The following is a 24816-nucleotide window of genomic DNA, read 5'->3' as shown; positions in this document are numbered from 1 at the left end:
TGATGACAGGGCTACCATGGTGCCACCTGCACATCAGGACTAGGGAAGACCCTGCTCTGCCACTGAGCCACAGTCGCCCGGTCAACACATTTTAATGCACTTTAACATTTAAATAAACAGAGCACGGCTTCCACTTCAATGCTGTCAAGACAACTGTCTCTATTGTTCTACCACAGACAGAACGATAGCCAAGGAGACTTGTTGTGTTTCCGGTTTGCAACACTTTGCTTCCTCTAAGCTGTAGCCGGCTTTTATTGGCTCCAAACCAGTTTCATTTCAAAATTGTGTTTAAAAGTAGCTTGACGATTGAATGGAAATACAACTATGTTATTATACCCATAGAGTGTCATACCTTGCACAACCAACAACAACCGCATTCTTCTACTTTCACACACAGCCTTGCTCATGGACAGTTGCACTGCAGTTGGTCATAGAGCATTTCTACAAACATAGAGTTTTGGGATTCATACTAACAACCTCCCAGTCATTAACCCACCTCTCGAAATGAATGTTATGGCTTATAAACACACCACTTTGCTCCTGATATTTACTGACAAGGTTGCTGATCCACACACACACACACACACACACACACACACACACACACACACACACACACACACACACACACACACACACACACACACACACAGATGCCCTTTAGGTGTTTACTATGCAGAATGTATTCACCACACACAGCTTTTGTTTATGCAGCAATATGCTGACTAACACAAACCAAAAACTCAACCTTATTATGCACAAACACACATTCACCCACTGTCCCACACACAGGCAGTCACACATGTGCACAGCCACAGAGTGTACCTGAGTGGGACCTTGCTGTGATTTAGGTCACTAATCGGTTTCCACGGCGATGGCCTGCCTGCACATCAGAGCACTGGGCTTTGTTGTCATGCACCTCTCTCTCTCTCTCTCTCTCTCTCTCTCTCTCTCTCTCTCTCTCTCTCTCTCTCTCTCTCTCTCTCTCTCTCTCTCTCCACTTGTTTTTTCTCTCAGTGTGTCTTCTTGTGTCTCTGCTTACCTGTTGTAATTTCATTCGATCATGTGTGTGTGTATTAAATAGAGGCCAAGCTGTTTACAAGACTATGGAAAGGTACTGTTGGGTATCAAGTGAACACGGCACGATCGTATAAACACACACACACACACACAGTTGTATGTACCTATTTCATGACATGGTTCAATTCGCTGACAACTCTGATTGCTACAAAGGAAATGAGCAGCTGGGTCTTTGTGTGTGGAGTTACCCGTTCTCCCCATTCTAATAGGATTTCCTCCCATGAGTTAAAAACCCTTTAAGAGCCTCTGAAGGTGCTACATTCTGAATTCAGAGCATATCTATGATTGAGGGAACATAACAGAGTGTAAATTATGACACCAGTGCTGACGGAGGTGTTAAACCCGACAACAGGTGTTTCTTTATAACAGCCTCTTATTCTGTAGAAATACATGTATAACCAATAAGCTCATTCCCTCTTGCAGATCTTAGGAGGAGGATCACTTCTAATTCTGCCCCATTTGATTCTTTCGTTTTCTCAGCCCATGACCCAAATGCATCATTTATTGTCTTACCCTTGGACCCTGGCTCATTGAAAGCGATTAAGAGTTTTGGCATGCGGGGACACAGCTGACGCCGACTCCACATCAAAGTTCATATTTTAAAAGAAGGATAAAGTATCTTTCTGGGGAAATTTAAGCCCAAAACAAAAGTCTAATGCTCCATGAAAGGAATGGATATTAAAATGCATAGTTCAACTCAACACGTACGATTCGGTACACAAACATCCACATTCAGAAGCCTTTTTCCTGATAAACGATATTCATTACGACAGTATGAGCTGAATAACAGACTCAACTAACAAGTGAACACTTGTGGAAGCTTGTTGCTACCCACACAATGATCCCAATCAGGCTTTGTCCTCTGCAACAAACTCATGAGAAGTGACACGCCAACACAATGGGCATGGATTCATACCTAGGAATGTCTGCTTAGGGGCCCTGTGTGAGAGCAAGGACGAGACAGGACTGAAATGTACACACGGTGTCATGCACTACATCACGATGAACACATGAACACACATTCCTCAAGTACAAACTATGTAAATTTGATGACATATGTGAAAGAAATGCTGTTCTCTTTGTATCCTCCTGTCCTTTTGTCTTTGTTACCAATCTCTGTATTTCCCTGAGACGCAACATTACATGAATCAGTTGATCAAACTAATTAACAGATGATTTTACCAGATTTAAATGTGTTGCTGTTGCTGAGGGACCCTCAGAGATCAAGTTGGAAACATATTGGTTCAAAAAATACTGTGTGAATTGTCAAATATGACTTTTTCAAAAAGCAAAAGTTTCTTGCTAGTATGTTAGCAGCCTGAGATCTTTAGAAGCGTTGAAACAAATTAGAAGTTTAAGTTGTGTAGCTTTACTCTGCGGCTTGAAAGAAAGCATCAAGCGCAAGCAGCGCCTACTGTAGCATTTCATTCTGAGTTGGGATGTGATCAAGCTCTAAAGAAGTTGGAGAAGGAGTTGATTGAGCTCATAAAATAACATTACACATCTATGAAATGGATTTTAAAACATACACAGTGTGTCTGTCAATTATGGAGTATTACGTTCAGTATAATTAAAAAGAATTCCCCCTGCTAAATCCTTCATTTTCCAGCAGACTTCACGACAAAGAAGTGGATGTTTGGGCTCCTGACACACAAACACTTTAGAAAATGAGGGATGAAATGCAACACACTTAACCCAAATAGTTCTCTAGAAATGTGTCTGCAGACTAAATCTAGTGGTGAGCATCTCCCTGCTCGGCAACCACACAATGACATATATGAATGCAGAGTAGTTGTATGGTAAGCTGTAACTCTGTGGGGCAATTAGCCTGAAGGCATAGTGAGCCAGGCTCTGGGTGAGCAACGGGGGATTTATGACAGACATTTAAGAGTACATCTAAGGTAGCTGCGCCATTCAGGAGCCCCAGTGCAATGAAAACACACCAGTTGGACTTTTTTCAAATTCTGGGGAAAGTCAACTTTCCCCTCTGAGAACATGAAAAGGGCTGTATCTAATGGACACATCAAGGTTTGATTATGCCGTCTGATGAACACTGCAACAAAATGTTTTTTTCCACCATAGACTGAATACCAAATTAAGTTTTTTTTTTTTTTTTTTAACATTTACAAAACAGAGGCATGTGCTCAAAACAAGCTAAGTGTGACTGACCATAAACTTTCTAAAACTACGACATATGGCAGTGCTCCAATTACTTCTTATGCCGCTTAGATTCCAGTTTGGCTAATGTACCACCCTTCTTAGCTCCGCTTTTATCTAGAATTTGCTTTTTCAATTCAATTCAATTTATTTTGTATAGCCCAAAATCTTGAATCACAAATTTGCCTCAGAGAGTTTTTCAATCTGTACAGCATACGACATCCTCTGACCTCTAAAAGGAAAACGAGGAAAAATTTGAAATTCTGCAACAAATTGGCACCGTTTGTCTCATCTTACTATTGCTATGCAAGCTAAAGGTGTCTTGTTCACCAGAGTAAAGGACAGTTGCCTAAAACAGTTGCCTAAAACCATTAACCCTCTCTATAGTACTCCGTCCGGAATGTGTTTAGAGCCCACTTAAGTGTTTCGCTGAGCAAACAGTGGAATACCCCACTACACACTGCAGCAGAACTCCCTCAAAGACATTTTTTAAGTCTTGAGGTCAATTAGTTTCAAGGTAATTAGCTCGTCTGAGTGTCACTGAATGCAAAGGAATGCAAAGCCTGACTATTTAAATGAACACACACACACAAGACGGAAGACAGAGAGAAAGACTGAGAAGAATGGGTCTACTGTGTAGTAACACAGACAAAACTAGAAGTTCAGTGATGATAAGTGGACATGTGTGTGTCATGTGTGTGTGCGTGTGTGTGGAGGGTGAAGAGAGAGGAGAAGGCGATCCCCAGGAGAAGTTATTCAGCGCTCTTAGCTTAGTGCCTGTTGTAGTTAGCTCTCCTCTGTCTTTGTCTCTATCCACGAGAGGAAATGTAATTATATCTTGAGACTACAGCTAAGCCATGCCTGCTCATCTGCACCACATATTCAAATGAAATGCATAAATCGAATAAACCTGTCTGTGAGAGCGTAATTAAAAAGGGGGGGAAAGGGTGAGAAAAGTGTGTGCGTGTGTGTGCGTGTGTTTGTGTGTGTGTGTTTGTGTGGGTGTGCATCCTGTGAAACTGTGAGTGGGCAGTCAGTGTTTCTCTACAAATGGAAGTCAACTTAATTGGTTGACATTAGCTAGCCTCACCACCGGCATTAACCGCACTGAGTGGGCGCAACAACTACGTACACATGCAGAAGGTGCGTGCACACACACACACACACAACACATCGAGGTAAACAGCAAGTAAATGCAGACTGCATAAATCCGTTTTCTGCAGTGGTGTTGGTGTCATCATGCAGACTGTTAAGCCTCTTTCACACATGCAGTTGTGCTCATGTGTGAATGGGAACATGAATCGATACTCAGGGAAATCTGTTCCGCCAATTTTACACCTCAAGACCTCGTAAAATTTCAGGGACAATGTGATAAGAGCAGTACCGCTGTGGGGACAAGCACAAAAACACGTGCGTGTTTGTTGCAATGTAAATGTAATCCTGTTTATATATTATTATGGTTTAGGGTGACTGTGGATCAGTGGTAGAGCAGGGTTGTCCTTCATGTCCCTGCGGTGTGTGAATGTTAGGCCATGTCCACACTACTCCGTTTCCATATTAAAACGTATATGTTTTGCTATGTTTACACTGAGCGTCCACACTAGGCTGGAGTTTTAGAGCACCGAAAACAGAGGAGTTTGAAAACTCCGAGGACGGATAAGTTTGAAAACTCCGAGGACGGATAAGTTTGAAAACTCCGGGGTTACGTCTTCATGTGGACGGTTGAAAACGGATACGTTTAGAAACGATGACGTCCACACCTGCGTTCGCTACTTCATTGGTTCTTAGCAGTCAAGATGTGTCCTTCCCTGATTCGTTACATGTCTATCACGTGACCTTTTCCCGGAAAATCATGAACAACAATGTTGATAATCGATCGACTACCAGGTTAATTCAACATGGACAACTGATTACAGGTGTTGCTGACCTTGTTGTCTTTACTAGCAGCTGTTGTTCAGTTAAAGTCTGCATTTCTGCAGAGGAAGCAGCTGTTATTGGAGCGATTAGTGAGCGGCGTGTCCAGCAGCGTTATCAGACCTACGGAGTGGACGTCTGAAGTCACTGTTCGTGGCTTTGAGGAGGACGGACACAAAACGGAGGACTTTGATTGTTGTCCAGCTACGAGTGAGAACAGACAACAACAAAACCGAGGAAACAAGTGAGAGACTTGTGTTTTTATTTATGGACCCATAATCTAGCAAACTTGTATGTGTAAGTGTTTATTTTAAAGTATATATGATGTGAGAGAGATATAGAGAGATAGAGCAAGACCTGCAGCGCTGTAACTAAGTCTGAAAAATAAAACTTCTAAAACTTTCCACAAACTGTGTCTGTTTGAGTTCATAGAGGAAGATTTCAGAGAAGATATTAAGTATCAAACACGACCTTTCATTATTAAAGACTACTTTATTACTCTGTCGTATTTTTTTTAACTAAGCAACCAATCTACTTCCTGTTTACACCGGCACCCAGTGTACGTGAAGAGTCACGTGATATTCGTTTTCAGGCGCTTTAGTCTGGACGGAGATCATTTCTAAAACGATGCTGAAACACTGTGTGGACGGAGATCGTATTTTGTTAAAACTCTGTTTTAAAACGAAAAGGTATTAGTGTGGATGTAGCCTCAGTAAGAGTCCTGATGTGCAGGTGGCACCTTGCATGGTAGCTCCTGTCATCAGTTTGTGAATGGGTGAATGATGACATGTAGTGTTAAAGAGCTTTGAGTGGTCGGAAGACTAGAAAATAACTATACAAGTACAGTCCATTTACCATTTACAGTGCATTATATAACAATGGTCATGTTACGTTAATGTTGTGTTATTATTCATAAAAATATGATTGTGTACTTTTTTTTGTTTTTTTTTACCTTCATGCCACATTGAATTGAAACTCTTTAGGTCCGTCTGACAGAAGACGCTTTTACTTGGAGCGAGCAAACCAATCACAAGTCTGCGACTTGAGTTTAGAATTCACACCGACGCTTTTCCTGTTCTCGCAAACTTGTTGAAGACACACAAATTACAAGAACATTGCAGCAGAAATGAACAGCTCCTCACCTGTCACGTTCCTGAAAATAATAAGAGACATCTTCCGTAGCGTCCATATAGAAACGTAGACACTGCGGTTACAACTGGAACGCCTGCACGTTCGCCATATTGGAGAGGCCAAACTCTGCGAGTAAACAATGTGTATTGAGCGATTCAGACTGTAACTCGCTTAATTCTGAACCGATTTTCATGAAATGTGGTTTTGTTATAAAGGTGAGAAATTGAACATGATACTATGCAGACACATAGCGGTAACTTACAGCAGCAGCCATGCGTACATGTACAGCTGACCTTGCCTAATCTTCTTCTGTTGCATTACCGCACAGGGTTAGACATGTGTGAAAAGGTGCAAGACGAAAATGTTTCTGAATAGCGTGTGGATGGTAAAAATCACGAGCGGTGCATGAAAGGTTATCCCAGTAATTCACTGGGAACTATGCGTGGAAGAGGCTTTAGTTGGTGAGCTCACAGAGACAGGTAGAACAACAGGAAACCAGCAAGACAGAGAAAATAAGATTCCTCCATCAAAACAAATCTGTGCTTTTCTTTGTTTTGTCCTGCTGCCTGTTTTTTCTCTTCACCACACCTGTCAATCACATTAGTTGCCACACTTACACACAATTTCACATCAGCATGTACTGAGTGTGCGTTCATGTCAAATATGAGTATGGAGGTTACCTCATGAGGGTTTGTGTTCTTTATGTTGCTCAAAACAAGACCACATATTTTAGCATGAGAATGCATGAAGACCGTTATCACCTGGAAACAGAGGAAAAGCAGAGTTTGAGCAGAGTTTGCACTGAGACAAATCCTCACAGAATCCGAGCTGCACAAATTAAAGAAGCTGGCACGACATGAATGAAGCACTGTAACATCTACTGTGAGACTTTGTCAGTGAAGAAACTGTCTGAGGATTTCAAATCTGTGCTGGGCTGCTGTCAGAGTTGTGACATTTCTCAAGGCAAGATCAATGACTTCACAATGTTTGATCTGCTCAGAGAAGGGCAATTGCCACAAGTAGCTTCTTCTGCACCCTGAAGAAAGGTGGATACAAAGAAGAGAAGAGTTCACAAGACTCCCTGAACTACACTTTCAGGTGGAGATGTTGGTGCATGAGCAGTATTCTTCCTTCGCACATCTTCTTATTGTTGCAGTATGCTATCAAAAAGAGCTAACCTGGCAAATAATATATAATCACAATAGTATGACTAGTGTTGTAACAGACACTTCCAACACCATCTCTGTTTCTCCCCCTTCTCTAGATGTTGTTTGCTAGCTTTCTCTTCTGCGTATGACTATAGAATGGTATGAATATGAAACAACGAAGGATTTCATTGACAGCTTTTGACATGTTAGCCTAAATACATGAAAAACATAAAAAAGCTTTCTGTTAAAATCAAAGGGAGGGACTTCAGTAGAGAGCACATGAGCTGATCTGTGGAACTGCTGCTCAGGAAACGATTGTACTGAACTTGGTTTCCCTCAAAGTATTCTCTGCTGGAAGTATCACGGAGGAATCCAGTGTAATAATGACCACAGGATCCTTGGTCAGCTACAGAGCATGTGCTTTGATTATTCCCCATGTTTGAACGTGTGTGGAGAATTTCAGTATTAAACGCATTATAAGTACGATTAAATAACCCCCCTATTGATGAGTAGAAGTGTCACAACAATAATATGTTAGTCACAATATGTTTACAATATTCTTGCTTATAGAAGATATTATGTGTTACAGTATATTAACTAATTGAATGTATTAAATCATAAAAGTATAGTCACTAAAGGTATTAAAACACTGTAAGAATAGTTTGAGGGTCAGATAGGGAGTCTGAGTGGGACATGCAGCAAATGGAGGATGTGGTCAGTGGGGAGGACAAGCTGACCAGAGGTGGAGTCAAGACAGATGTTTTGCGAGGAAAAAAGATGTTTTGCTAAAGGATCGATAATGGGAGGGGACAGAAGTCAAATGGAGCCAATCACTAATCGCCACGGAGGGTTATTCAGATGTTTTATGACTGTTTCGGACATTTCCAACTGTCGGAGCATATAAGAGACTGTTCTGGAGCGAATTCCTCAGACCACATCCGCTCTCGTTTTTCAGTACCTGAATTCAGACCTGTGAGTGAGATGCATGCGGTCTCTGTTCTCGAGAACATTACTATTGATAGTTAATTCCGTTTGTAAGTGAACTTTGTGTAGTACATTAAATATTGTTTAATTTTGAAACCGGATCCAGTTCCGTTTTTCTGATGCACGTGTGCAGTAGGAAGCTTGAAGCAGAAATCTCCCTGCAGCCTGCCGAAGCCTCGCATCCTTCTGTTTTAAACCCTAACACGTGCAACAAAGTTCACTTGCTAATCAGTCAGCTAAGACCTTTAAAGACACAGTTACCATGAATAGGATTGGACAAAAGAGACCAGACACTGTATATAATGAGGAAGCCCTTACATAATACATAGACTGTGATTTAAAAATGGGAATATTCTTCCAGGGAGGGCACTATTCTATGATTGTTGAAGAGGCGTTATTAAGTGTTGACTTGACGAACACTGTTTGATCAAAAACACTTACCGATTTAAGTCGTTCCTTGTAAGTGCTCTTGCAAGAGCAGCATACTAGAGAAGGTTGATCTTCAAAGTTACAAGGGTTTGTCAAGACTATCCCTTTTGCTAAGACTGTCAAATAGCCACTACTCTACGTGGATGTGTTGGGGAGAAGGTAAGTAATTCCCAAACATTGTTACATTTCATTTAGTTGTATTTTGTATTTCAGAAGGGGATGGGAAACCAGACTTGGTTCCCGTGGAGACCTAGTTGTCCGATTCCTAGGAATTGCATGCCTTTGTGAGTATTTATTACTCTTGTTGATGCTCTCCGACAGTTGCGTATGCACCATGACATAACGGGATGTGCATGCTGTCTCATGTTTAGGTTTGTGTGATACTGGAGCAGAAGAGAAAAAATGGCGCCAATAAACCTCAGGGGACCCATAACTGAGCTAACTGCTAAGGTTAGCGGCGGCTGCATTGAGTTACATTAGGATGCGTTCGTGCTCTATTCAGTAAATATGTGTATTGGGAGGAGGAAAATTATAACGTTGTCATGTGTTCAAACGAAATCTTGAAACACTTTTGGTGAGAAACTTTACAGTTGTTTGAAAGAGATGTTATCACAGCAGTATAGAATAGATACAACCTCGTCAAATGTCCTAACTCTAATCATATGACTGGTGTGTTTTATATCAATAATCACTTAAGATGACAATAACAACGTAAAATAATAGCATTTAGAATTTTTGAAGATTTACACTCAATATTTTATTCAAATATTTTTGGGGATGGTGAAGGGAAAAGTTATTCTGGAACCTTGCCAGTCTGTACTCTTCTTCCACTCAACAATCTATCGGGAATCCATTAGGGAATCAATAAAGGATCGGTAAGAGGAACAGTTAATGGAATTGGTACCAATAAAATATTATCAATGTCCATAGGTGAGATGGGTATGTGTGTCAGTGACTTGCTGGTGGTGTTCAAATGCTTTCACAGAATGTCAGGGGGGATACAGTCCAAAACTGTCAAAGCTCCAATATCCTAGAGCAATGACAAGGCTAGCGGTTCTATTCCCAAAAGCAAGGCACTAGCACTGCAAAGGTTATGGGTTCCATTCCCTTTGTGGCTAAAAGGGCAGAGCAAGAGATTTTGCAAAGTATAGCCCAGGGCTAGGTCCTGAAATAGCCCTCCACAGTCAGGCTAAATGTTCCCACACACAGTGAAGAGTCCAGTTGGCTCAGTGGTGTGTAGCTGTGGGCTACAGTAGCTGCTTACAGTAGCTCACAGCTCCTTACAGCGGAAAGACCGAGAAAATGATGCACTTACGATGAAGCAACTTTAGCCTGCAACCAAGAAATAATCAAACATGTTCCTTCATACAAATATATGTACTGTTTCATATTCTTGATTTGCTGACCCAACTAATCACTCAACATATGTCTGATGTCTGAGCAAGTCATAGCGTCAGCCGTGCTGCCTTTCAGCTCAACTCTTTAGTTTGTTCTCAGTTTTGATCCTGTTGCATTCCTGCAGCATGTGTGTAAAATTATTTCATCGGAAATGATTCCATTCATCCCCTGAGAAACAAAAGCCACTTTCACACATGCACCACTTACTTTGAATTTGACAGCATTTTGCCATTAAGTGGTCGTAAGCGAATATGAAGCCACTATCACGATAGCAGTAAATTAGTTACGGCAGTTTGACTGCTCAAGAAGTAGTCAAATTGGTGCTCAGCTCCCCACTGGCATACTCTGCTTTGCATTAAGCTCTGACGCTTAGTTACTTCCTGCAGCAGTGCAGCACTGGTCAAGGCATGTAGATGGTCACATTGCATTACAATGATGTTAAGTTGTTGCTTGTGTGAATGAGAGAAGCTCGCACTTTAAGGTGTGAGATGTAGGGCCGCTGTGCATGAAACAGCTGGTGCACAATATAAAGCTTATGCTACTTTTTTCTCAAGTGGAAAATCACTTTTACTTACTCCACCCACACATACAACTCATATGTAACACCTTCATGCTCCCTCTCTAAGGGTTGTCTGACAGCATTCTCATAAATGACAGAGAGACCTGAAAGTAGACAAGGAGACCAGACAAGGTTGTCAGGCGTTCTTCATCCAACCAGAAAACAAATCAGTGAAAAGAGAGATGAAGAGATGAAATGAGAGATGAAATGGTGCTGATCAAACAAAACTGATGAAAGATAACAGCACGCACACCGTGGCAAAATGAAAAACAGTTTTTGATTAGAATCTCTCATTGTCTCCTCTCTCACTCAAACAACCGGTCGTTTGGCCGCTGTGTGTGTGCCGCCATGTGTGTCTATCAATCACCACGACAATCCGCTTTAAGGTGAAAGAACCACAACACTGCATTAACAAAACCACAAATGTCAGCGCAGGTCACACACACACGTACACACACACTTCCTGTAAGTTGACCCCGTGGCCTGTTGGGATGGCGGACTTGCCTTGCCCCTGACATGACTAAACAAAAGAGATGGAAAGAAGTGGAGGAGGGGTAAAGGAGGAGGAGGGAGTGGTAGGGGGGTGGGGGCGGTAAACATAACAAGGACATGGGGTTAAGTGTGTGTGTGTCCTTTGTATGCAGTTGCTTCTTCTCTGTCATTGTTTTAAACACACTCAGACTCAGCTTATCACTCTCTCTGATACCCCTTCACTTGGTTTGGAGTGATTTCTCATTTTTGATGAAATCAGACATCATAAATACTGGTGTCTATTGTATAATGACCCAAAATGAATCATAATAAACATAAACAACAAGAAAATCATACGTTATTTTCCTATACATCCCCTTCGGCCCTCTCTCTTCTCCCATCCCTCCGCCTCTTTCCTTGAGTGTGTGCGACTGCATACATGAAAGTCATCCTGATTGAATTTTTCCTGTGTATTTTGGTGGAATACAATTACATGCAAGTTACTGTATATACATATATTTGAATAAAATACTGCAGCACTGTGTTTTTGATGAACATCGACACTTGAGATGCGATACACGAAATGGCTTTTCCAGTAAATATTTATTGTGAAGTAGCGGTGTGGATTGCTGGATGTTAGTCACTGGTGGTAAACGAAGCCCAGGTGCTGCTGAACTCTGGATTTTCAACCTACGGGAAGCACTGAGTTACTCAGGACATATGTAATGTGAATATAATGAAATAAAAATGGTTGAAGCGCTCATTTCAAACCGGAATGAATATGGTGTGTGTGCGTGCGTCTGTGAGTGTATGTGTGTGTGGTCGTCAATCAGCTACCAAAGCATCTGGAAACACAAACATGTTCACACAAGGATTTCAGACTGTTATTGAGATGTTGTATGTCCACCCATCCATCCATCTGTCAGAAGACACAGCTGCTCCACACCGTCCTGAACGCTGTGCTAACTTTCCACAAGAAGAAGAAGTGAAACTATAGGATCCTTACACCTACACTGCAGACACAAAACATAACTGTCAGTGAATGCATCCATAATCATCAGAATAATAATGATGATCACAATAACAGATTCAAAACAACACTGATTTTACATTGATTTTAACTGTGGCGTTTTAGACTCTTCTCACTGTAGTTCTGTTCATTCAAAAATGAATTTACATGAACGATACAAATGAGCAGATTTGTCGTCAGTTGCCTGAAACATTTGGCTTCATCATGAAACAAAGAGGCGGGACGGCTCCCTGCAGGATGCTGAGCAGTAGAGCAACAACAATAGGAATAGAAACACACCCAGGAAAGAAGCAGGCACAGGTAAACACACACACATTCTCTCTGTGATCACACCCCCCCCCCCCCACACACACACACCACCTCCAGATGCTCATGGTTCATTTTACCATCACATCGTCTGTCTTCATTTCCCTCAGCAGCTAGATAAGACCCGAAAGGAGCATTGCTAGTGAGACAAGGCCACTGTGTGTGTGTGTGTGAGTGAGTGAGTGCATTGTAGAAGTTAATATTTATTAGTGCTACTTTGGAATGTTACCATTTTCCGCCAATTTGCTACTATTTTTCTCTTCAGTTATCAACTCATTTCTGTAATATTACTACTAATAATATTAACTTCGAAGTTTTAAGTATTTGTAAAATCTAGTTTTGAACATCGGTGCCGTTGGGTTTTCGCATCATTAAACAATACACAGGGATTTTGAATTTAGATATGAAGGTTTTTTTCAGGGTGAAACTGAAAAGAAACTTAATGGTGGGTTTTCTCAGGTTGTCAGTGTGAGGCAAACACGAGCATTATATAATAAAATGGAACAGTAAAGAACAATTATTTACAGGATAACTGTTTTAAAGCTACTACGAGAAACTTTCATTGTGTGTTGATTGTTTGTTAAAGTACAAAGGCAGAAAACGATGAAAAATGACAAAAAAGCAGAAAATGGGTGAATCACTGTAGCGCCCCCTAGTGGTTGAATGAAATGAAAATTGTAGGGTATGTTCTACCATGCAAGGTGCACATATACAGAAAATTTGGTGATTTTTGGAAAAATTATTTTGAAGTTAGGTGTATTGATATACAAGCCACGCCCCTAATAAGTGTATTGGTCCATATCTTCCACAATGAGATATCAACAAGCTTTAAATGATTGTAGATGATCTCTATCCACTAATGCTCCACAGCAAATTTGGTAGCAATCAGAAGTGTGTAGGAGGAGTTTGCAAAAATGAGTTTTTCACAAAGTTCAAGATGGCGGAAAATCTCGGCAGGCGGAGTTTAGGGGTGTGAGAGGCTTTTTTGTGGAGCTAGCGGAGTTGGACATGTGTGTGTCGAATTTCAGGTCAATCGGACATACTGGCCGAGGGGCGTCGCCGGTCCAACTTCTAGGGGGCGCTAGAGATCCATATTTTTACATACAAATATGCAACCTATATCAGAAGCCTATTTTCACCAGGCCTGACAAGTGTGCCAAATTTGGTGAGTTTTGGGGTATGGCAAATACTCAAAAATGCAGCCAAAACTGCAGTCAACTAGGAGATTCACTCACATCATTTTCACAAAGACTGGACTCCCAACGTGCAGCTGGGCCTCTACAGGGCTGTCATGACGTAATTGTAATTGCAGCTGACAGTGATCCAGTGAGTGCAGCTCTTTGGAAAAAGGCTTTATTATCACAGACATGGTCAGCGTTTATCTAAGGTGGTGCACAATTTATATCATGGAGGTCACACTGGAATTCTCCATGCAAAGGAAGAAAGGGATTACAAGTGTGAAGAGATGGAGGAAATAGGGAGAGTAGTAAGGAGTAAGGAGGATGGGGAGAGGTCGAGAGAGAGAGAGGAAGAAGAGGAGGTGTGCTTGCAAACCATCTGGACTCAGTCTCTGATAAGAAACACTTAGTCAGCGAGTACCTCACACTCAACCAGCTCCCTCTCTTTTTTCTCTTGGCCTTGTGTAAACTAGTCTGAATCTTCCCGCTCTCTCTTTTTTTACTCTCCATTCACTTCTACAGGAAGTGATAAAGTGGAAATGAGTGATAAGAATGATAATGATAGGACTTATATGTGGGAAAAGTGGAGAAAAAAGAAAAGTCAAGAACTGTTGTGGCTCAGGAACTCAGCGAGATGAACTCGATACACAAAGGTTGCCGTTTATCTTATTCTTACTGTCCTCAGTGGGAACATATATATTCAGCTCGTAAGTAGACAATTACATGAAACATGTTTCCACAAACACAAGCATAACTCATTCACTACACATTTGTTAAACTCATTACTTTTACTTGTTTTAATGTATTGTGACGCACTACAAACAGAGTGACCATTAAGCTGTTCTTACAAGGTAATTGAACGAAATACACAATGTTAAATGTATTGTTATTATCACCATTATTAATATGTTCGTATTTTTAAGAATGTTATCATTATTATTCAATTGAAAGCATCAAGTGTAAAAAGTCCCATATCGTATAAAGTGAGATTTCCATGTCTTTTTGGATTATAAAGCAGGTCTAGGTGATATATAAATACTGTGAAAGTATCCAAACGCTCAATCCCTGGAGAAAAGTACACAGCCAGTAATCAGAAACTGTGAGATTAATCGAGCCGTCAGGACTTGTGTAAGGTTGTGTCGTCACAACTATACAGTGACGCGCTGAAATGCTGCTAAACCCCGTGTAGCTGACACACACGGTGAGCGGCGCTCTGCGGAGGTCACAGCGCAGATACTTAGACCAAACACGCTGGCCAATCAGAGCAGACTGGGCTTTTTTTGAGAGGGAAGCCTTAAAGAGACAGGCGCTAAAAGTACATTTGAGACAGAGGGAGAATACAGACAGTATGAAAAAAATGAAGGGTTTTTTCTGCCAAAAATTGGGAACAATTCTAAAAAGCAATTAACCATTTCATTGAAGTTGTGTAAATTTAATTTGTATATAGATCGATAAAAAAAAAACCAATCATGCGCAGCCCAAGTTTATATTTTGCTGCTTCTTCCTACTTTCACATGTTAAATCAGAATCAGAACCGTTTATTGCCAACGTATGTTGCACATAGGAATTTCACATGGCCGGTGGTGCATAACATGAAAATCTTTCTGCAGCACACAAGTCCTGAATAGTTCCCCTAACTAGCGCGGTGGTATTACAGGTGGGGCTCAGGGGGAAATGCAGAATTTTTGTATTTAAAAAAAAAGGGAAAAAAAAGAATAATTTTAAGTAATTAATAAATACATGGTGAAATGGCTGTACTTTCGTGTAAATGTTTACGTTACACCGTTAACAGGTTACATTTGCGCATGCGCGACGGCCATGATCCTTGGCGACTCACATGTGTGGCTTAGTTTTCCAAATGAAGAGACATTTGGCAGGCGGGAACAGAAAAGCAACCGCAAGCGATGCATCCGAGACGAACAGCAAGCAGCCAAGAAGAAAATATGATGATCTTGCTCTGGGTTTCACAGTGAAAGCGGTAGATGAGGAGAGACCAGTCTGTGTTTTATGTCTGAAAACTAGCTGCGGATAGTGTGCAACTTGTTTTGTTTAGTTTTTCACAGGTTGCACTTTATTCTTATCTTGAAAAGATGTTTAGTGCAAAACAGGTCAATTGCAGCCAATTGCAATAATTTTTTTGCCAAATTGTAGTTATTTTTTGCACAGATAGAACTTTATTTGCATTGTTCGAACAAAGTGATTGCACATTTTATTTGTTTTTGTCTGATGGAACAATCTGGTTTACTTAAAAGTGATTGCAATTTTCTTTATTCTATTATTTGAAAAAGCACAGATGGAGGAGTCACAAAATGTTGTTTCAATAAAAATTCAACGTAGACCATTTTGTTACAATTTTGTTGGGGCGGTGGGGCATGAACATTTTTCTTCCTCCAAAGTGGGGCGCGACAGAAAAAGTTTGAGAACCACTGACCTAACTAATGCCTCTGTTGAGTAATAGTACCTGTGGTCACCTCATTCTTTATGTGTAAAATAATTTCTGCGTTATGGACCTGACACGCACCTCCTTCCACAATATGATTCATAATAATGTGAATGCTCTGACTGCTTCTTTTGATTTGTCTTCACTCCTGAAATGAGAAGCAGAAAGTTATTTTTTTTTCAATTTGTCCTTTTGAATTAGTGATAAGGAGGGATGGCGCTGTGCTCTCTCTCGGGGAGCTGTCTGACAAACACACATACACAACAATACGCAGACACAAAGTGGAATACTTTCAGACACGTACGAGGTTCATCACACACGTATATAAATTCCCACTAACATGCACACACTCATTCACACAGCAGCAAAGGCACACAAACACCCCACAATAAAGACACATTACTGCTATGCTCGTATGATAAATTAACTGTAAATGCACCTGTATGTCGTGGAAAATAATAAAAGAAAAATATTGTGAAAAAAACATAAATGAGCTGGACCCTCTGTGCCGCCCCTATTGAGTGTTGTGTGTGAACTATAAGTAAGTCTTTGTGTCTGTTCAAGTATGCTTAGCTAAGAATAATTTTATACAGCACATCACTGTGAATGTGTGTGTGTGTGTGTGTGTGTGTGTGTGTGTGTATTGTACAGGGCATTTTAGGAATAATTTAAACTTTGTATTTTCTGAGTAATAGCCCCATCTAGAGTAATGCAGTCCATCAGGAAAATTACAACAGACGCACACACACACACACGCACACACACACACACACACACACACACACACACACACACACACACACACACACACACACACACACACACACACACAGAAACACATAACTATACTTGCAAAGGCAAGCAACTGCCTAACATTCGTTGCTTGACTCCTGTTTCACAGTGATGTCCTTCCTCTGATGACTTTCATCATCTTTCTAGCTTTGAAACATAAATACACACACTCACACACACACACACGCACACAGGCCCCTATATCGCAGACACCCAATCTATTTTATACATCACTCGCAAGGGCCTTGTTGCTAGGAGATAGTGCTCTATTTGTGGAGAGACAGAGAGACATACAGCGCGATGGGTGGTGGTGGTGAAGATAAACAAAAGAAAAGTGCAGGGAAGAGATATTGAGGAGATAAGTCAAGTTCCTTTAAAGCAGGATGAATCTCTTAAGACTCTCTCTCTCTCTCAAACATGGACCAGAAACACTGGGACAATGTGTGTGTTCCTGCAGGCCACACATGGTTGCTCATGTGAATGTGCACATATCCGTGCAGTAAATGCCAGTGTGTGTGTGTGTAGCTTCCAACTGCAGCAGTGGTGGGATCCAGCAGGTCATATAATGGTTGGCTGGTCACATTGTCTGCCCCAGCGGTCAGTCCTTCACACACACACACACACACACACTGTCTCCTTTAATCTGCAAATACATCTATTATAATCTCATAAACCTGCAGAGAAAGAAAATCCTCATCTGAAACACTGTGGGCCAAACTACACGTCAACAGGCTGAAACTTAAAGGAACACACTCACAGTCCCTTCCACTTGTTGTCCTTCTGAGGACAACAAACATCTAGAAAATAACTAATTCCATCATGAATCCAATCAAAAGTAACACTTTACTTGCATATAAACGGACACACCATATTGATAATAATACTGATATACAATAATGACAGCTGGTACAGATACGTATATTCAAACTGCAGTGGCACTCGGGTCTAGTTTCCATTGGTGGTAACGTACCGAAGGGTAAATGTGATGCAGTGTGGATACATTTTTGTTGCTTTTTATTCTCAAACATCTGTGCTTCTGCATTTCTTTCTCCATAAGGTGGACCCTCCAACTGACACTGTTGTATTTAGTAGAAACACACATGAACATATGGGAGAACTGTAGCTAGATGTATGAATTTAAAATTGGCCCGTTATTGCCATTAAAAGGAAATAGTCTATTATGTCTGTTGCACTAGTGGATCATCTGCATCAAATGTACCCAAATACGCTACATGCAGAAATTAATAAGAGACACCATTTGTTTATTTCACTACACTTTGTCAATTTCAAGTTTAGATAATGCCTCATTTGGACCTCGTTTGAACATACCATTTCTGAACATAATACAAGCAATCATTTTCTTAATGTAACTAATGGCATTTCATGGTGATATATATGTTTTTTTGTTTTTTACCCCATTCACCTGTCGTGTCTTCAAAATGTATGTCATGTAACACAACATCTCTTTAGACTAGAGGCTGTTTTCTCTAAAAAAGACGAGCACTAACATCCACCAAACTTTCCAGTTTGGTTCCTATCTATATTCTGAAGTTTTTTAAAGGTTTGTTCATATATCATTCATAGCCTAATTTATACATTTTATTAATAAAAACATGGGAGCAAAAGTATCTTCTGATTTATGGAGTTGAGTATTTTGAACCTGCCTTTATCCAATGTTCAGATTTCCGTTCTGGAAATGTATGCATCTTAGTACATATTTGATGTGACGATAAGGGCCTATTTGCATATTTAAACATCATTTTTCAGAAAACGTGTAATACAAAAAATAAATGTGTTGTTGTTAGTGATCACCTGGGAAAGTTTCATAGCGATATCTATTATGTTCCATCTATACACCTCGGGTGTCTCCCAGCAGTTATTGCCTAACAATTATTACATCTATTCAAATGAAAGCTTCTTTGTTTCCACAGTATAATTAGATAATATTACTCAGTTGTCATGACAGCAAGTCATAGACTATACCCATTTTCTATCCCGCTGTGACTATGATCATTCTGAAATCGCATTCGTTTTATAATGAGGCCTTCTGTCGTTTGAACACCACAACAAGTTCAGGTCATCCATAATGGCACAGTTCAAAACTTCCTTAATATGCTGCAGCTTACTAACTTTACCAAATTAGACTTTTTTGGTGTTCCATTGCACCAGTGGAATGCAGCAGCTGTCTGTGCTGGTTGGCTGACTGCATTTTCTCTCACAGTGGTTGGTCTGAAGCTCACAGTCCGCCTAATCCACCAAAACATTCCAGAGGAGCAGAAAGAGCCCGTATATGTGCACAAAAAAATTCACCTTGACAAACCTGTCATATATATCCAGTAGAATGTAATTAGTCACATTCATAAGGACTTGAGACAAAAGCTCCGCCACTTATCATGTTATTCTACACCACACACATGCACCATTACAAATCAGCATCTCTGTAGGTCTCGTACCACACACAGCATCTGTTAGTATCAACTGCCGTAATGCTCCGAAAATAATTCCACTACTTTACTTTGTGACATCATCACAGCATCAGCACCTGGCTTTTGCTTTCTGCTCACACACATTTGAGCAAAACATCCCTTTTAGACACATATGTGAGCAAATAGAAGCAAATATGTTTGCAGAATTGACATTTGACCTTTTGTGTAGAATGGATATGGATTCAACATGAAAAGGATATATCATTTTATAGCCCCTTAATTCTCGCTCTGACGTCTGATCATTCCGAATAGGGCCACTGGAATCTTAATCAGTGACACATGTTCTTGCCTCTACCACCGTCTTCTTTACGATCCGTCCATCCACCGGCGTTTTGAAGATCTTTTCCTCTCACTGTGACAGTTTAATTCCTTTCATCCATCACTGGCTTTCTCTTTTGCTTCGTAACTTGCACGCACATTTTTTTAGGAGTGTCTCGAAATGTATGTTTCTAATTGAAAGGGTAACAGTGTGTGGGGGGGGGGGGCAGTAAGAGGAGAAGACTGAAAGAGAGAGAAAGAGAGAGAGACACACACACACACACGGAGAAAGTAATGGAATGCAAATCTCGGTGTCTGGAAGCGATTAGGCAAAAAGCTAAAGCCCGTCTTCTCTTTCTGTGTCTGAGCAGCAGAACACAGTCCAGCCACCCTAACCCTCACCACACACACACACACACACACACACACACACACACACACACACACACACACACACACACACACGCCTTTCAAAATACACAAGGCTAAAAGCAGAAGCGTTAAATTGTCAGAAAGTCACTTTAGATGTGCTGATGCTTTCCTGGGTTAACCCTTATTTTACTGGGTTAAATTCAATGTACCCAGTTCCTTCAAAGTGACAGACAGCAAGGTTCTAAACGTATTCCTATTTCAACTTAATCATCGTTTTCATTCATTCAGTTCTAAGAAAAGGAAATGTCATTTAATCAACCAATGACAGATGTTTTTATCAGTACTCATTAGACAGCAGAATGTATTTGTATTTTTGTGGTGCAGATAATTTGTTAGATACAATAAAAATATAATATATGAATATTACACAAGAAATGGAAGACAAATGTGCTCTTCTCATTTAAATACTATATAGCTGTGAGGTACCGATACGACATGACATCAAAACTGTCTCCAGGTGTCACAATGTGGAGATTGAAGAGAACGAATGTCTACTGAGTCACAAAGCCCCGCTTTAGAGCACCGAGCGGTGGGCCGACCCGTCTCCATCAGCTGGAGCTGAGCTTCTCTTTTGTTTACAAGGTAGAGAATATACCTGGGGCCTCTCCATGTATGTCCCTTGGAATAATTTGAATTAGTCTTTGTTATACTTCTATAGTTTTAGTTATGGGAAAAACACAAGATGAATGTAATGTAAATTATTAGACATGTATTAAACACATCTGCAGATTCTAAGAGTTAGAGATTTGTTAGACAAGACCGTAATCTAGGAACTTTAAACCGGGTTCCTACACATATTTACCAATAAAGACTTCTCCATGTGTTTGAGGGAACTGTTTATGATTATCAGAAACATCTGTGTGTACATTACAAAGAAGAAGAAAAGGCCGGAGTGTGACGTTACCCCAAACGTAACATTATGTGACATCTGCCTGGACATTATTTGTTGAACCAACACAGATTGTTCTCAGTCAATCTACACTGAAGCACATATGTACTCTGTTATACAGGTATTTGTGAGGCACATTTCAATTACTGTTTCCAAGACTTCAGGCCTGGAATATGCTATTGCCTGTGTTATAGATTTAAACATTAACATAGCAAACAATAAATAATTTGTATTTGTTATATATATATATATATATATATATATATATATATGTATATATATATATATATATATATATATATATATATATATATATATATATATATATATATATATATACCCGCATATATATTTATATAAAGTAAAACATCAAATACAACTACAGTAGTTATATATATATATACCCGTAACTAATTTATAATTTTTTTTGTATATATATATACATACATTTTTCATATCATGATAATTTAAATGGCAGATAGCCATGGTCCCCTGGGGGTCCCCGAACCCCACATTGAGAATCATTGAGCTAAAAGGTAAAAGCAACAGTGAAGTGAATTTTTATAAAAAGTGTGATAATTTCAAAGTAATCCTAAATATACAAATGTCTGCCAAGAGAAAAAACGATAACGGGGATGCAGTTTACGCTTTTTGAATTACAGAATATAATTAAAATGCTTTGCATGAATGTTATAAATAAAATAAATGAAGTATAAATTCAAACTAGACATCATTGTATGTCGCATCAAGTTCGAGTTAAACAAGAATAAATAAATTAGAAACATTTCAACTTTTTCTAAACTATTTATATAAGTGCAGGCTGCTTCTTAACGTCATAGTTCACCATCCATTGTATTCTATTAAATTGTAATTATTATTATTATCATTATTGATATTATTATAGTTTTTTATATTCTTGTGCAACATCAGAGTCCATTCTAAGTTCCATTTGTTCCTTCTCAATATCAAACTGATGAAAGTTATTATTTGGCATTATGGGGTTAGGGTCGACTGAACGGAGTTCTGAACCCTCTTCTTTCTTCCCAGCACATTACAAGCCGTGACAGCAGGACGAAGAGCAAGAACAGGCAACATGTCTACTCTGGATAAGGAGGAAGCGATCTGAAAAAAAGAGATCCAACACTGGTAACAAGGAGACATCTAGGGGCTGAAACGTCTTTGGTAACTTTGCCAACAACTATGATTGACAGCAGTTTGTCCTGAATGTTTCTCATTATGTGCTCCACATTGATTGGAACCCTAATTAAGGTAATATTCCCCATCTCCATTCCCTTTGAATATTGCCCCTACATACGTAATGGCCTCAAAATCAAAACCAGACCTTCAGGCTAATGCTTACTTTATGATTAACCACTGAAATATTTATATGTGTGTGTGTGTGTGTGTGTGTGTAGCACAGAAATGCAAGTTGATTGATTGGCAGCCTTTGCTACTTACTAAAGAAGAAGCTGACAGTGATTTTGATGAATCCGAGCTGAAATAGTGAATTACTGGTTGGCGTGAGGACTAGTAGGAGACTGAGTGAGTGCAATAATAAAACGTATACAAATAAAATGACTGCTTGCTTGACTGCCTGAATGGCTGGCAGTCGGCTTACTGAGTAACTTGCCGCTTGATTTGACCTGATAGTCTTGACTTCGGAAAGTGTGACCACGGCCAAGACTCCGACAAAAAGGGGAAAAGGGACAAAAGAGAGAACAGGCAGTGGATAAAGAAAACTAATATATTTTAGGGCGAAAATAAAAGAATAAGAGAAAGATGAGAATGTGAAAAGGGAGCAAAACGAGAGAGAAGGAAAAGGAAAATAGAGCAAGAAGAAATACACAGTGCCTGGCTCCGATGCAAAGACGGACTTTCCCTCTACCTCTCTTGCCACTTTCTCACCAAATCAAACCACGAGGCCCCAGACACACACGAGGCACTATTTTAACACACACACATTGATTGACTGTGAGTTCACATTCAGTCAGTGAATTCACACAACGAGAGGGAATTGACTAGAGACCAAGCAATTTCCCGAGGCATGCACGCACACGCACACACACACACACACACACACACACGTCACATTGTGCATCTTGAAGAGAAGAAAAGGCAAAAAAACTCAGTGTTCTATTACCTTGTCTGTGTGAGTACTCCAGTGTCGCCCGGCTTGAAGGGTTAATGCTCCCAAAAAACACATAGGATCCTTTCAGGCGCGCATGAACACTCGGAGTCGTCCTGCTGCTGACGGGAAAAATAATAAGACACCCCCGTCTCTGTCTTCCCCTCACTTTTTCCCTCTCTCTTCTTTGGTGAGGGGATACAGAGCACCAGTCCCTGCTTTCTGAGGTTTGTTCTCAACTCTCTCTTTCTCTATCTGTGGGACTGCCTTCGTCTTTTTCTCTCACTTCTTCTCATGCAGCCTCTGCGCTCCAAGTGAGAGATGGAGATGGAAACACGATGGAGACGAAAGCAACTCTCTCCTCTGATTCCCTTATTTTTCCTCGTCTCTGTCAGTTAAAGAAAATGCAGAATTCCCCTCCTTTATTCTCTACTCTGGTTCCTTTCTGTCTCTGCCTGCCTGCCGCTGCCTCTCTTAGTGTGTGTGTGTGTGTGTGAGCACCGTCTCCTCGTCTGCCTCTGCCACCTCTGCTGTGTGTCTGCCTGCCTCTCTCTTTCCCCCCCCCCCCCTCTTTGCTTCTGCAAGCTTGAAGCTCTCTTGCTGGTTGAGCGAGGAGGGAGGCGGAGCCATGAGGCCAGGGGGAGCGGAGGGGAAAATGGGATTGGTTGACACAGAGGGGGGTGAGTGAGAGCGAGAGAAAGAGAGAGAGAGAAGAGTGAGAGGGGGAAATGAGCGGAGGGAGGGCTGGGCGGGGTTTGGGCGTTTGGAGGCTGGAGGTGTAGATGTGAGGAGAGGAGGAGTGCTGGGGCGAGAGGCACTCCTCTCTTTCTTTCTCCCTCTCCCCCTCTCTCTCCCCCCTCTGTTCATTCTTTTGCTGTGATCTCCCCGATTTCCCGACCGCATATGTATTCATAGCACAGAAACTACACCTCTCAGCCGCTCAAACATGATCTCTCTCTTTCTCTCGCTCTCACAAACTCACACACATACGCACTCACACAATTATGTGGAGTGTGTGTGTGTGTGTATGTTGTGTGTGTGCGCACAGTTAGGTTTTGGGGCAGCTGTATAAACCAAAGGTACTGAGAGAGAAAGAGGACGGTGATTGGTTCCACTAAAAGGGACTCAGCAGCAGACATACACACAAACACACAAACACACACACACACACACACATGCAGAGGTCCACATTTTTTGTCATGTTTTGTCATTGAAATTGTAATCTGACCTTTTGATTTAAATAACTACAAATAATCTAACAGAGCAAGTATAGTCAAATATTCTAGTGGAGTAGTGTTTGTGCAGATATGTGTGTGTGTGTGTGTGTGTGTGTGTGTGTTTAGAGATGACAGTGTGAGTGCAACCAACAAAGCAAAGCTGTGTGACGTGTGTGTGCTTTGTGTAACAATCACTGAGTGTGTTCCTGAGCCGACAGTGCGGCTGCAGCTTGGTGTATTTCTGTGAGATAATCTGAATCCCTTCTTGCAGAATAATCTGAAAAATATGTATTTAAAATATATACTCCAAGTGATATTTAATTACTCACTGTAGATCACTTGAATGCATTGTGAGAATAAATTACACCACCGTATAAATGTTACAGCTGAAT

The 24816-nt window shown here is 40.6% G+C and overlaps 1 protein-coding gene across 3 annotated transcripts in view; it reads right to left on the bottom strand.

Moving 5' to 3' along the window:
• tenm3 (teneurin transmembrane protein 3) overlaps positions 1-23439 on the bottom strand; it is a 203763-nt gene extending 180324 nt beyond the window's left edge. For 2 of the 3 annotated variants that reach the window (XM_079279451.1, XM_079279452.1), the window contains exon 1: positions 6963-7042. The gene's annotated coding sequence lies outside the window, so the exon portion shown is untranslated. Of the gene's footprint in view, positions 1-6962; positions 7043-23222 lie in introns of those variants that run through there. The other variant, XM_079279453.1, reaches the window with a different exon arrangement.
• Between the last annotated feature and the right edge of the window lie 1377 nt (positions 23440-24816).

Source organism: Melanostigma gelatinosum (assembly GCF_949748355.1).
Source record: "Melanostigma gelatinosum genome assembly, chromosome: 11".
Classification (NCBI taxonomy): Eukaryota; Metazoa; Chordata; class Actinopteri; order Perciformes; family Zoarcidae; genus Melanostigma; species Melanostigma gelatinosum.
Note: the sequence above shows the minus strand (reverse complement) of the source record. Positions and strands in the feature narration are given on the sequence as shown.